The sequence below is a fragment of the Chiloscyllium punctatum genome, chromosome 49 (assembly GCF_047496795.1).
Source record: "Chiloscyllium punctatum isolate Juve2018m chromosome 49, sChiPun1.3, whole genome shotgun sequence".
NCBI classification, from domain to species: domain Eukaryota; kingdom Metazoa; phylum Chordata; class Chondrichthyes; order Orectolobiformes; family Hemiscylliidae; genus Chiloscyllium; species Chiloscyllium punctatum.
This window is the reverse complement of record NC_092787.1, coordinates 22,704,673-22,718,396: the sequence shown is the minus strand read 5'-3', so window position 1 is coordinate 22,718,396 and position 13,724 is coordinate 22,704,673. Positions and strand designations below refer to the sequence as shown.

The following is a 13,724-nucleotide window of genomic DNA, read 5'->3' as shown; positions in this document are numbered from 1 at the left end:
CAGACTTTGTTTGGCCTACTGAATGTAGAGGAAGCTGTAATATGTACAGTGATGCAGTATGCAGAGTTGAAAGATGTACATTCTTTCATTCAAGGAGTGATTATGGCAGGGTTGGAATTGTTTCAAGGAATAGTGTGGAATAGACTGTCACAAAGGAGTTCCGGAATACGGGAAGGGAAGTGATATTTTGGTGCGTGTGTTGTACTGGAGGTAATTAAAAAGACAGGTTAATTGCTCCATATAGAGGCTAGTGGCTGGAAGGTGCCCAGTCCCCTCTATCCCAGAATGAAGTGTGGAGAATTGGGTGGATATTGTTGGAGAGTTGCAGGAGAAAGCAATGCTCCTTGAGCCCCTCAAGCCTGTTCATCCATTTGACTAGATTATAGCTGGGAGAAAGTGAGGACTGCAGGTGCTGGGGATCAGAACTTAAAAGTGTGTTGCTGGAAAAGCGCAGCAGGTCAGGCAGCATCAAAGGAGAAGGAGAATCGACGTTTCGGGCATAAGCCCTTTTTTCAGGAATGAAAAGGGTGTGCCAAGCAGGCTAAGATAAAAGTAGGGAGGAGGGACTTGGAGGGGTGTTGGGAATGCGATAGGTGGAAGGAGGTTAAGGTGAGGGTGATAGGCTGGAAAGGGGGTGGGGGCGGAGAGGTCAGGAAGAAGATTGCAGGTCAAGAAGGCGGTGCGGAGTCTGAGGGTTGGGACTGAGACAAAGTGGGGGGAGGGGAAATGAGGAAGCTGGAGAAATCTGCATTCATCCCTTGTGGTTGGAGGGTTCCAGAGAACACCTCTGGGACACCCGCACCAACCAACCCAACCGCCCCGTGGCTGAACACTTTAATTCCCCCTCCCACTCCGCCAAGGATATGCAGGTCCTTGGCCGCCTCCATCGCCAGACCATGGCAACACAATGCCTGGAGGCTTCCTCATTTATCCCCCCCCCACATTTTTCTCAGTCCCACCCCTCAGACTCAGCACCGCCTTCTTGACCTGCAATCTTCTTCCTGACCTCTCCGGCCTATCACCCTCACCTTAAGCTCCTTCCACCTATCGCATTCCCAGTGCTCCTCCCTACCTTTTTATCTTAGCCTGCTTGGCACACCCTCTTCATTCCTGAAGAAGGGCTTATGCCCGAAATGTTGATTCTTCTCCTCCTCCGTTTGATGCTGCCTGACCTGCTGCGCTAGATTATAGCTGATCTACCTCATGCCATTTTGCTGCACTATCCCTGATGTCTTTACTATTTAGAAATCAATAAACTCCTTTCTTGACGAAACTCAATGACCATAAAGACCTTTTTCCCTCTGACTACCTAGTCAGGTTCAGATTCGGGTCCACCCCCCACCACCACCGCACCCTCCCCTGCCACCGCAGGAATTGCAAAACCTGCACCCTCACCTCCATCCAAGGTCCCAAAGGAGCCTTTCGCATCCATCAAAGTTTCACCTGCTCTTCGACACATCATTTATTGTATCTGTTCCTTCCGATGCGGTCTCCTCTACATTGGGGAGACTGGATGCCGCCTTGCAGAATGCTTCAGAGAACATCTCCGGGATACCCATACCAATCACCCCCACTGTCTAGTGGCTGAACATTTCAACTCCCCCTCCCTATCTTCATGCAGAGGACATACAGGTCCTGGGCCGCTTCCATCACCACTCCCTCACCACCAGACGCCTGGAGGAAGAATGCCTCATTTCCCCTCCCCCACCTTACCCCAGCTCCAACCTTCCAGCTCAGTACAATACTCATGACCTGTCCCACCTGTCAATCTTCCTTCCCACCTATCTGCTCCACCCTCCTCTCTGACCTATCACCTTTTTACCCTCCTCTCCATCCACCTATTGCACACTCAACTACCTTCACCCCAGCCCCGCCCCCCCCCCCCTTATCTCTCCACCTCCGAGGCTCTCAGCCTCATTCCTGATGAAGGGCTTTTGCCCGAAATGTCGACTTTCCTGCTCCTCGGATGTTGCCTGATCTGCTGTGCTTTTCCAGGACCACTCTAATCTCCAGCATCTGCAGTACCTCCTGCTGCCTATACTCAATGACCCTCCACAGCCCTTTGGGATAATTGCAATCTTCTGGGTGAAAGCCAACTCCTTTCACCTCTGTCCTAAATAGCCAATTACTTATTCTGAGGCTGTGTAAAGGGCACCCAAGTTTCATTGCATAGCTGTACTTTCCAAACTTTCATTATTTACAAAATGCTCTGTATATCTATTCTTTCCAAAATGCATATTTCCATGTCATAATCCCATCAGCCATGTTTTTGTCCATTTGCTGAGCCTATCCAAATCCTTCTGGAAATGGTTTGCATCATCTTCAAAATACGTGTTCCTGCATAGCTTTATTATGTTATAGGAGGAAATGGTGGCAATCCAGTGGTAATGTTGCTGGGTCTAGGCATTGATCCCCGTGGAGCCCCACCAGTCACAGTCTGCCAATGTGAGAATGATCTATTTATTTCAACTCTCTCTTTCTGTCTGTTAGACATGCTGGTTAGTCCATACCAGTCCGTGCCATTCCCTTTAATGGGATAAAACATCCTAAGGAACTTCACACCAGTATTGTGAAATTTTGTGATATTGGGCCGCCAAAGGAGATGTCAATGCAGATAAGTGAAAGGTACGCCAAAGAAGCCTAGACAGTTGGACCAGGAATAGGCTATTTGGCCCTTCTGAGTCTTTTCTGCCATTCAATATGATAGTGGCTGATTTTTGAACTCCATACAGTGATCCTACTTCCCCTCCATACTTTTTTTGATCTGTTCAGCCCTAAGAACTATATCTAACCGTGTCTCTTAAAATATGGAATGTTTTGGCCTCAGTTGCTGTTTGTGGCAGAATTCTACAGGCTCACGACTCTCTAGGTAAAGAAATTTCTCCTCATCTTAGTCCTAAATGGCCTACCTTGTGTCTGTAATCTGTGACCCCATGGTTTTGGATCCCCTACTTACTTTCAGTGACTAATGTCCAAGGCCCCCTCTGCCCAGGAAAAAAAACCATTCAGATGATCTACAAAAGTGGATAACCTCTCATTTATCTACATTTATTCTTCATAACTGTGCATTTGCCCACTCACTCAACTTGCGCAATCGCACTAAAGCATTTCTGCACCCTTCTGACAGTTCACTCTCCCAATCTACTTTGTGTTGTCTGCAAACTTGGAGAAGTTGCATTTAGTTCTCTTGTCAAAATCATTTGAATCTATTGTCAATAGCTGGGGCCTAAGCAATGATCCCTGGTATACCCCACAAGTTACTGCCTTCCACTCTGAAAAAACCCATGTATTCCTACTTCATCATCTCCGTGCCAATCGGTTCTTCATCCACGTTGGTACACTGCGCAGAATTTGAGAAAAATTAAGGAGTATCATAAAGGAAGAAGGAAAGAGGCAGAAAGGTTTAAGGAGAAAGGGTTATGGGTAAAATCTTTGTAACTTTGGTGGAGTGAAGAAAATAGGGTACGTGCTGGATCCCCATTGACCAATCTTGTCTTTCCTACTTCCTTGCTCAATGCCTCTAACCTTGCAAATTTATTTTCTTCAAGTGCCCATCCAGTTTCCTTTCAAACTCCTGTTTTCTTTTTGCAGTACCCTTGTGAGCAGCAAATTCCAGGTCAGTGATGTTTACTGCAGAAAATAAGTTGTTTTACACAACTCCAGTATTGCTTGCACAAAACCTTAAAATCTGTGCACAGTTGGTCCATAAGAAATAGGAACAGAGTAGACTATTTGCCCCGTCAACCCTGCCCCAGCATTCAAGAGGATCATGGTCGATCTGACATTCCTCAGATCTACTTTCCTGCAGTTTCCTTGTAATCCTTGATTCCCCTGTTGATCAAGAATCTGTTTCCGGCTTAAAATACACAAGGATTCTGTCCCTCAAGTTCTCTGTCGCAAGTAGATCCAAAAGTACTTAACTCTGAGAGAAAAATTCCTCCTCATCTTGATCTTAAATTGGCGTCCCTAAATTCTAAGGCTTGCCCTCTGGTCCTAGTCCCTCTCATGAGGGAAATCGTTCCTTCAGTATTTACCCTGTTAAGCCCCTTAAGAATTCTATATGTTTCAATACGGTCACCCCTCATTCTTTTAAACCCTACTGAGTAGAGTCCCAACTTGTTTAGCCTTTGCTCATAAGATGATCTGTCCATACTGAGGATCACCCAGATGAATCATCTGAACTGCGTCCAGTAAAATGATCTCTTAAATCAGGAGATCAACTCTGCTGTCAGAACTCCAGGTGTGGTCTCACCAGCACTTTGTACAGTAGCAATGTGACTTCCCCACTCTTACACTCTAAAGCCCTTGAACCAGCATTCCATTAGTTTTCCACTAGCTTACCTGCTGCATTTGTGCGCTAACTTTTTTTGTACTTCATGCACAAGTACTCCCAAATGCCTTTTCTGCAGTTTTTCTCTCTTTAAATAATGTTCTTTTATTCTCCTTTTCATATGAACAACTTTACATTCTCCCATTATTATACTCCATTTTCCAACATTTTGCTAACTCACATAACCTATTAGTATCTGTGTAATCTGTATCCCCTTCGCAACTTGCCTTTCCACCTCTCTTTGTGTAGTCCTTATGTTATCACCTGATGGTAAGTGCTTTTCTTTGCCCCTTTATCTAAGCCTGTCACAATCATGTAAAATCTCTAATTCTTTCCTTGTTCTCTTGAGAGCTAGAGAGATTATCTCCAGCTTGTCCTACCAAACTTTGTAACTGAAATTGAAAGCTTGTTAATTCACACTGGCCACTAAATCCAGTATAATTGGCAAATCTTAAAGTTTTACATTATACTCCAAGATTCAAACTATTTACATAGAGCACGAAAAGGGTCTAATACCTCAACCTTGTCAAACACTTCTGTAAAATTAACATAGTCATGATTACGACATTGCTTTTCAGTCTGTTACTTCAAATTAAATGAGTCAAGCAAGATCTTTTCCAAATCTGTTGGCTTACTTGAACCTCTAAGGGCTTGGTGATCTCTCTCTCCTTTTTCTCCGCACCCCCACATTAGTATTCATGTAGTCTAGTCTTATTTCTGCTTGCATGGTTTATAGTGAAAGATAGCAAGGGCTCATCGTTGTATCATCATCTGACTTGGTCTTGAATGATCGTGGGTGACCAGGACAAACCTTTTCCAAAACAAATTTTGTACTTTGGATCCACCACCAACTTTCAAGATAATCTATGGCAAAGTGAAGATTATTCAGCTCATGAGTTTTCCAGGCTAATTCCATTTTCCACCTCTTGATTTGTAACTCTGTAGATGAGGGCACTTCAAATGAGTTAGCCATATCCTAGTTTGTTTTAGGTTCAGAATTTCTGCCTTTACTACCCTAGGCAGTGAGGTCCAGACTCCTATCATCTGGGTGAGAAATGTTCTATTCAACTCCCCTCTAATTGTTTTACCAGTTTACTTCAAATCTATACCTCATCATTATTTATCTCAGATAAAAGAAACAGATCCTTCTTACCCACTGCATCACTGCATTTTCCAGTTTTATACACCTCAATTAAATAGGCAAAAGTGAGGACTGCAGATGCTCGAGATCAGAGTCTAGATTCGAGTGGTGCTGGAAAAGCACACCAGGTCAGGCAGCATCTGAGGAGCAGGAAAATCGATGTTTCGGGCCAAGGCCCTTCATCACAATTAAATGTCCACTTGACCTACTTTGATATAAAGTAAATGCTGTAGCCTATTTAATCTATTTATAATGAAAAATCTCCATTTCTGACAATATCCTGGTGAATCTCTAGATCCTCTTTAGTGCAATCATATCCTTTCATGCTCTGTCCTTTTGCAACATTCTAGCTATGACCTAACTGTATAAATAGTTCTCTCACTATATTCATTCTCGTATTTGCGATACCTTCAGCTGATAAGTTTCCCATACGCTGCCTTCAAAGATCTGAGTCTGCATTTCAAAGTCCTCTGCTGTGTTACAGTTTCCAGTTTTTTCTAATCAATCATTTGTGTATCCCCTTTGTTTGCTCTCTTTCAATGTATTATAATGCATTTCTTTGAATATAATTTCATTTGTCACTTCGCTGCCAATTTGACCAATCTGTTGACTATATTCCTGCTGTCTAAGTTCAACTTTCGTTGCTCCTGCCTAATCTTCTAGCATTTTTCTGGTTTTATTAACCTATGCACAATTGCTTCTTGAATGTCTGACTCAAACAAATTACGAGACAGATGTTCAACTAGGAGAGTCCATTCGTTGGAAGTAGTAAAATGATTGGCTGTTCCTGTCGCCCTTTTCAGTTCTGCCAGCTTGCTACTCTTTATTTCCCTTTATAATTGGAAAGTTGCCACGTTTAGTTTAAGATGGTTGCTAGGGTGGTAAGGTTGTGGGTATAAAGGATGCAACCTTTCTGCTTTTGGTGCAGTATCTTCCATTAATTTTAAAATACATCTGAAGTTGATGGCTCTCTATTTATATTAGATTCAAAGTTTGCATATCTTGTGACCTGCCTCTTATGGTGTTTCAGGGTGAAAGTAGCCAGACATTCAGTAAGAGCACTCAGTACTGAGGTTCCTCAAATACGCTTTGTTTTTTTTTCAAACCAAATTAACAAAACAGCTTTTTTTTTTGCTTTGCTGGTGGCTTTTGTAATTTCATGCGATTGAATATCAATCATTGAAATAGCCTTTGCACTTTAAGCTTATTTATGATTTTTTTGGATTTTAGTTTCACTCCACTGCTCATCCCCATAGCCCTGCAGTTTTTATCTTTTCTAGGTGTTTATCTAAATTGTTGAAAATACAGGGGATCTCCTATTTAGAAATGTCTGACTTAGGAACATTCGTACTTATGGATGCATTCCCATGCAGGGATGCAATTTTTAAATATCAGGCGTACAAATATTTCCTGAGTTTACAATTGGTTGCTTTTATGACCTCCTGCATTGTGTTCTGTCTTGTGTACAAAGGACTTGCAAACAGACTCAGGAGCTAAACACAAAGTGTGGACTACAGATTCGGAGATCAGAGTCAAGAGTGTGGTGCTGGAAAAGCGCAGGTCGGGCAGCATCCAAGGAGCAGGAGAATCAATGTTACTGGATGATGAAGGGCTTATGTTGTAACGTTGATTCTCCTGCTCCTCGGATGCTGCAATCCCTGTGGTTTTCCAGCTCTACACTCTCTCGACTCAGGAGCTGAACATGTTTGCAACTTGGGGATTGCCTGCAGTTACTTATTTAATCTGCTTCCCCTACAGGTAGTGCACTCCAGGTCATAACTTGCTGCATATGTAAGCAAACCTTTTGTCTTCTCTCTGATTCTCTGATCAGTTAGCTTTAAATCTGTTTCCTTTGCTTGCTGAGATGTAGCAAACCCTCTTAAGTCTGAACTTGAATTAAATCTCCTCTTATTTAATTTGTAAAAAAAAATCATCTGTTGGATCTGAGTGTTACTGGCTGGGGTAGCATTTATTGCCCATTGCCCTTGAGAAACTGTTGGTGAGCTGCTGCATTTGAACTGCTACAGTCCATGTGCTGTAGGTAGATCCCCAATGCTGTTGGAAGGAATTCCAGGATTTTGACCCAGTGACTGTGACATATTGCCGAGTCAGGGTTGTGAGTAACTTGGAGGGAAAGTTGTAAATCATGAAGCTCCAGGCAATGCAGGTCTTTTTCTTTTATTCTGGAAATCATTAAAATTTATTTTGTTCACTATCTTGTTCCTCTCTTTTGTAATTGTTTTGATTTGTTTTTACATCAAGTATACTGGAGTGTTTATCCTGGACCAGCAGTACAATAAATCTGAATTTGTGGGCTGGTTCGTTAATGTTCATCTGACGGCCAAACCTAGACCCAGTCCGATGCAACAGTTGTTTTAATGTCCTTGGCAGCGAACGGGCTGTCTACATTCCATGAATTTTTTTAAAAAGTTAGGTTTTGGATAGAATGTACAATAAAATAGGATTTTAAAGATTAGTGATCAAGAGATAAAGAAGTGAGTAAATGCAAAGGATTAGTGAATCCTTGAGTGTGAGTGGAGCAGGATTTTCACTGTGCACCACTGAAGGGGCAATGAATCGTAGGCTTTGCCAAAGTACAAGCCTGTAAAATTCATGCAGAACAAGCTTGTATACGATTAGGAAAAATCACAGGATCATCATCATCTTGTTACTGCATTACTAAAATTTGGAATGTGAAATCCACCAATGTAAAATTCCTGAGAAAACATTTGTTCTTAGAACAGAACATATTGAAAATTACTTGAAGAATATTGGATGCCTTTAAACACATGTTGGTGTGTCTTATTGGAGATTGTATCTTGTCCAAATTCTGCTTGAGTAGTTTAAATGCAATTTCTGTGGTTGTTGGTAGGAAACTGTTGCAGTGATTTAACTGTGGTTAACAAGGACCAAAAAATGTCTTATTTCAGCTTGTGACAGAAGGACATTTCTTACTGCTAGTACAAAATGATGGCCCAAGAATTGTACTGCTGTTACTTTGTTTGTTTGGAACTGGCTTAAATAAGATTTTCTTTGATCAACCCAAATTAACCCTTAACTGAGGAACTGAACACGGGCTCTGGGCTGATATACTGTGAAATGCTTAAAAAAAAGAGAGGGTTGTTGGCTGAGGTGGTGTTCAATGAATTTAGAATTTTTCTCCACGTTCCACTACTTGAGATGAATGTCTTGTATATAAAACAAAAATCCTGTGTGTTATTTGAAAAGCAGCAAAAAGGTTGATGGTGCACTGGCCATTCAAAATTGTCTGAAATGATTCTAATAGAAGTATGCCACTTGATGTTTATCATGTGGTGTAAGCATGAAATTGGTGCTACATGATGGTAATTGCACTTTAAGTGCATACATTATGACATATTGTTTGACACATGATAATGAGCTTTTAGAAATTAAATTTTACCCAAATGTACAGAACTTGAAGGAAGCCAGTGATATATTAATTGTTTTTATAACTCTTGCTTTCTGCAAGGAAACTTTTTGAGTTGCTCAACTGTTGCTGTGAGTGATTTGAATGTAGTAATAATAATTAATTACAATATCCTTTAGTGTGGATCACTTTTTCAAGTTTTCAACTAGTTAATGACCATTGGTTTGGCCTAGATTAATTGCAGTTTATAATTTTTTTAGTGCTTTATTACATCATTAGCTTGCTCTACTTTTATAAAGTAAACCTTCAACTGGAAGGTTTGGGATTCTTGGAAAGCAGTAAACAGATCTGAGATTTAATTGCATAGTTTATGATGACCTTACTGATACTTATGCAGAACATTGCATTTTTCAATGTGTCTCCCCAAATCATTTGTGCCTTGTGAATGGCAGAGTCAGGAGTGTTATGAATTATTCCCCACTTGACTGGTTGAATGTGGTTTCAACATCATCCAAGACAAAGGAACTCACTTGATTAGCACCCCACCTTTTTAAACATTTACTCCCTCCTCCACTGACGCACTGTAGTGGTAGTGGTATCTCATCTACAAAACACATGGCATCACCTCATCAAGGCTCCTTTGACAGCACCTTCCAAACCTGTGACCTCTGCCATCTCAAAGGACAAGGTCAGCAAAAGGATGGGAACACCATCACTTGCATGTTTCCTTTCAAGTCATATACATCCTGACCACGTCACCATTCCATCACTGTTCCTGTACTTGAATCCTGTTTCCTCTGCCCATTAACTGCAACAGTTCAAGATGATGGCCCACTACAGCCTCCAGCGCTATTGCTGACTGGCAATAAATGCTGGTGTAGCCAGTTACATCCACATCCCATGAGTGTTTTTATTTTAAATACCTGGAAAATTCCGATTACCTACATGAAGTACAAAAGGAAGGCAATTTGCTCCTTTTCCCACTCCCCAGCCTCTGAGGATAGCTCCTTCTGTATATCAACATCCTGTGTTTTTTTTTCCCTAGAAGCTGGCTTTACAAACTCTCAAACTGGAAATTCATGTGCACTTCTGTGCTATGGACTTGGGGCCAATGGAAGTTGAGAACTTGAATTGTTTAATTGAGAACTGTACAATAGCACGAGAATTTCTGTTTTATTCTGGATGTATTGTAATTTTTAATTCATTTCAGGATGTGGGTAATACCAATATTTATTGCCTGATCCTATTCCATTGTTTGCTTGGTGATTTTGCTGCTCCTCAGATGCTACCTGAACTGCTGTGCTCTTCCAGCACCACAAATCCAAAATCTGGTTTCCAGCATCTGCAGTCATTGTTTTTGCCTAATTTTAGTGGGCTGTTGAGAATCAACTGGATTCACATTTGGGCTAGTTTAAAGATGGTATTTAGTGAACCAAGTGGGTTTATATAAAATTCGGTAGTTCCATGTTAACACTCAATAATTCAAGCTTGTAATTCTTGATTTATTCCATTAACTGAATTTAAATTCCCAAATTGCTGTGATACACATATCTGAATTATTAGTCTAGGCCTTTTGGATTATTAGGCTAGCAAAATAATGACTAATGTACTGTGCTTCTACTTTACCTGTACTTGAACACTGCCTTTAGGAGGTGCATTGTTGTTCCACTGCCAATATTGCACTCCAGTATAAAACTAGCAACCTCAAGAAATCTACCAGTAATTTGGATTTGCAAGTTTTCAAATTCTTTTGTGCTGTTGCCAGCTTCCACTTTGCTCAATAGGGAAAACTATTTTGGGAGCAGAGGTGTTAATTAATATTGTCCTGTTCCACTAAAAGGTGTATATAATTGCAAGAGTGTTTAATAAGCAACAGTGGGGGAATTTCTTTCCTCCAACAAGCGAGTCAGTAACTGAATGTCTTGGGTTTCCAGTATTGGTCAAAAGAGCTATGAGGGGAAATTAGAACTTCTGCCACATTGGATTGTTAAAGTATGCAATTGGCAGCCTGAATGGATTATGGGTTCAAATTCTATAGGAACTTCTCAAAGTTAATTGGATGTATACTTGAGGGCTAATTTGCAGGATTTACTTTGGGATACAATGGTGATTGGGGAATCGAAATTTATCAGTGTGTCAGCACAGTCATAATTGGAAGCATTTTTCTCACACAAATAAGGACAGAATGTGAAATCCTGATGCAATCATTTTGCTATAGTTCCCAAGCTCACTTTTTAGTTTTTTTCCACAATCACGTAGCAAAAAAAACTCAAGACCCTGCTACCGTGACTGTTATTGGAATAGGCAATTAGGGTGATTTTAGCACAGAAGTTTAAAATTTGAGGGAATTAGACAGACTATTGAGAGAAACCAGTGAGAGAAACAGTATCAGAAAAATTAGGCTGTGGAATGCACACTTGAAGTTAATTGAAATGGGGACGTGTAAACGTTGGGGGATAGGCTGGTTATGTTTTCTTTTGTTCATTGGGTGGGTGTTTTCTAACGAGCATAACTAGCACTTGCTGCTGTCCCAAATTGCCCTTTTAACTTTAATTTTAAAGCTTCCTAGTGGGGGCAGATGAGAGTCCAAGCACATTTTTAGGGCTTTAGAGTCACAGCTAAAGATGGCAGCTAGTTATCAATTCCAGATTTTATTCATTTGAATTTAAACTGCTGTGGTGATTTGAATCCACACCCTTGGGACATTAGCTTGGATTACTTGTCTTGTGATGTAACCATCACGTACCACCATCTCTCCCCATGAGGTGTTGGGATAGGCAAGTTAAAAATTGCAGTTGAAGAAAAGTGGAATTGAAGTAATAGAAGGAAAGGATGGTGGATAAGTGGAATTGATTGCAAGCTAAAGACCAACATAGACAATAAATCCTTTTCTCGGTTACAATTTTTCTGTCTCAGTTTTTCATTTTTTTCCATCCTGTCTTGAACAAACTATTATTCAACATCTATTAGAGTCGTTGTGTCATCAGCATAAAAAGAGGTCATTCGGCTGAGTATTTCTATGATCAACAAACATCGAATTTGTTAATCCCATTTTTATTCTCTCGCAGAAGACCTGTTTGCTGATGCCGTTTTGTTCTTCATGGTTTCAGTTGATGCGCACACTGAAACAATTTTTAAAAATAACTAACTGTTCAGGTTTCTTACTTCTGTTTTAATTTCCAGTCATTTGCATTGTATTAACAAATGTTAGTTGCAATTTGCTGCAAATTGTATCTGATTGTTTGCTCCCTTTCCCTTCATTTTACGCTGATGGAGTTCAATGCTATCATTATAAAGTTGGCATTCCTCCAGAACACTTGCAGAAATTTCCATAGTTCCTTCTGGGTAAAAAAAAATTGTTATGTACAGTGTTACTGAAGGTTGGAGCACTGAAATGATCACTCTTCTGTCAAACTGATAAATCCACTGTCACTTGAAAGCTTTTTTGGGAAAAAAAAGAGATCTCATTTTAGTGCTGTGAAATTGATAGTTTTAGGTACTGTATCCATGTATAACGAAGGATACATGAGCAATGTATTGCGGACAATTGTTTAATGAAATTAAACTGTATAAATCCTTTTGTAGCAGGAGTATACATCTGTTGACTGGCCTATTTAAAAACATATTTTTTGACCATCATTAATCAACCAATATATTACAAATGACAGCAGACTTTGCTGCTTTGCTCCAGATTGCAGAAAATTGGGAGATCTGGAGTGTCTGTCTTGAACGAAACTTACCTGGTTGTTTCTGCATTAGCTGTGGTTAAACTTGTAACTTCAGTTTGTTTGCTGTTGTGCCTTGGGTTCAAATCCAGAAAAAAGATTCCTCTCTAAGTTCTCTTAAATAGAAATGCACATTTCCAACCCTGAAGTTGCTTACACTCATTGATGGATTGTTGATTTTCATAAATATCTTGGCCAAGTGATGTACTAGGGTACGTATTTACCATCAGGCCATGGGATATCACAGCAGAACTCCGTTTAATCATCATCTTGTACATGTGCAAATTGACTTCTCTTATTACAGAGTAGCTGTTCTGAACAGGAATCACTTTTTTAAAAAAACTTTCCTCTCTCTCTTCTCTCTGCTTGTGCACAGCTCTGGCTAAGAAAATATTGAGCAATATTTTTGCTGATCCAGCTGGATTTGCTGCAGAATATATCAAGCAGTAAATGCCCCTTTTGACCGTGTGGCTGTGTTCTCCGGTAAGTTCGAGTTCTTATCATGGGATAAGTAAATGTTTCTATGTCCTTGTTTTAAAACCAATTAATGTTAATTTTTGAAACTGAAATATATAATTATTTAATCTGGATTAGTGTGCCTGCTTATATACTGAGGCCAATCTATGTGTTTTTCTCTTAATGAATGCTAATTTGATCACCATGGCACAAATTGTTATATCGCATGGAAGGCTATCAACGCAATTTGTATTTGGTTCCTTTGGGTTTGGTGTGTCATGGGTGGAAACATTGGAGATAAGAATTAATAATTCACGTCAAAGGAAATTAATATGCAAGTCATGTACACATATTGTGCTGTTTGCCTAAATTCAAGGAGTTACCTAAACTGCATTAATGTAGAGTTTTTTGCAATCATTGGACGTCTCTAAGCACTTCATACCTAGGTAAGTATGTTTGAAATATACTCATGCTTGTATTGTGGGAAATGTATACCCAATGTCTGGACAGCATACATCAAAGGAGAGTAGTGTGATAATGACCAATAATCTGTTTTTTGTGATGTAGATTGAGAGATGAATATTGGTTAGGATACAGTGGATAACTCTTGTGCTCTTTTTCAAAAGAAATGCCATGGGATCGCTTATAGCGATCAAAATAGGAAGACTGGGCCTGGGCCTTATT

The 13,724-nt window shown here is 40.3% G+C and overlaps 1 protein-coding gene across 8 annotated transcripts in view; it reads left to right on the top strand.

The window, feature by feature from the left end:
- Positions 1-13,724, top strand: part of LOC140469377 (nucleus accumbens-associated protein 2-like) — a 112,662-nt gene that overhangs the window by 19,749 nt on the left and 79,189 nt on the right. For 7 of the 8 annotated variants that reach the window (XM_072565830.1, XM_072565829.1, XM_072565833.1 and 4 more), the window contains one exon: positions 12,961-13,067. The exons of the other annotated variant lie outside the window; for it this stretch is intronic. The gene's annotated coding sequence lies outside the window, so the exon portion shown is untranslated. The remainder of the gene's footprint in view (positions 1-12,960; positions 13,068-13,724) is intronic. 8 annotated transcript variants of the gene reach the window in all.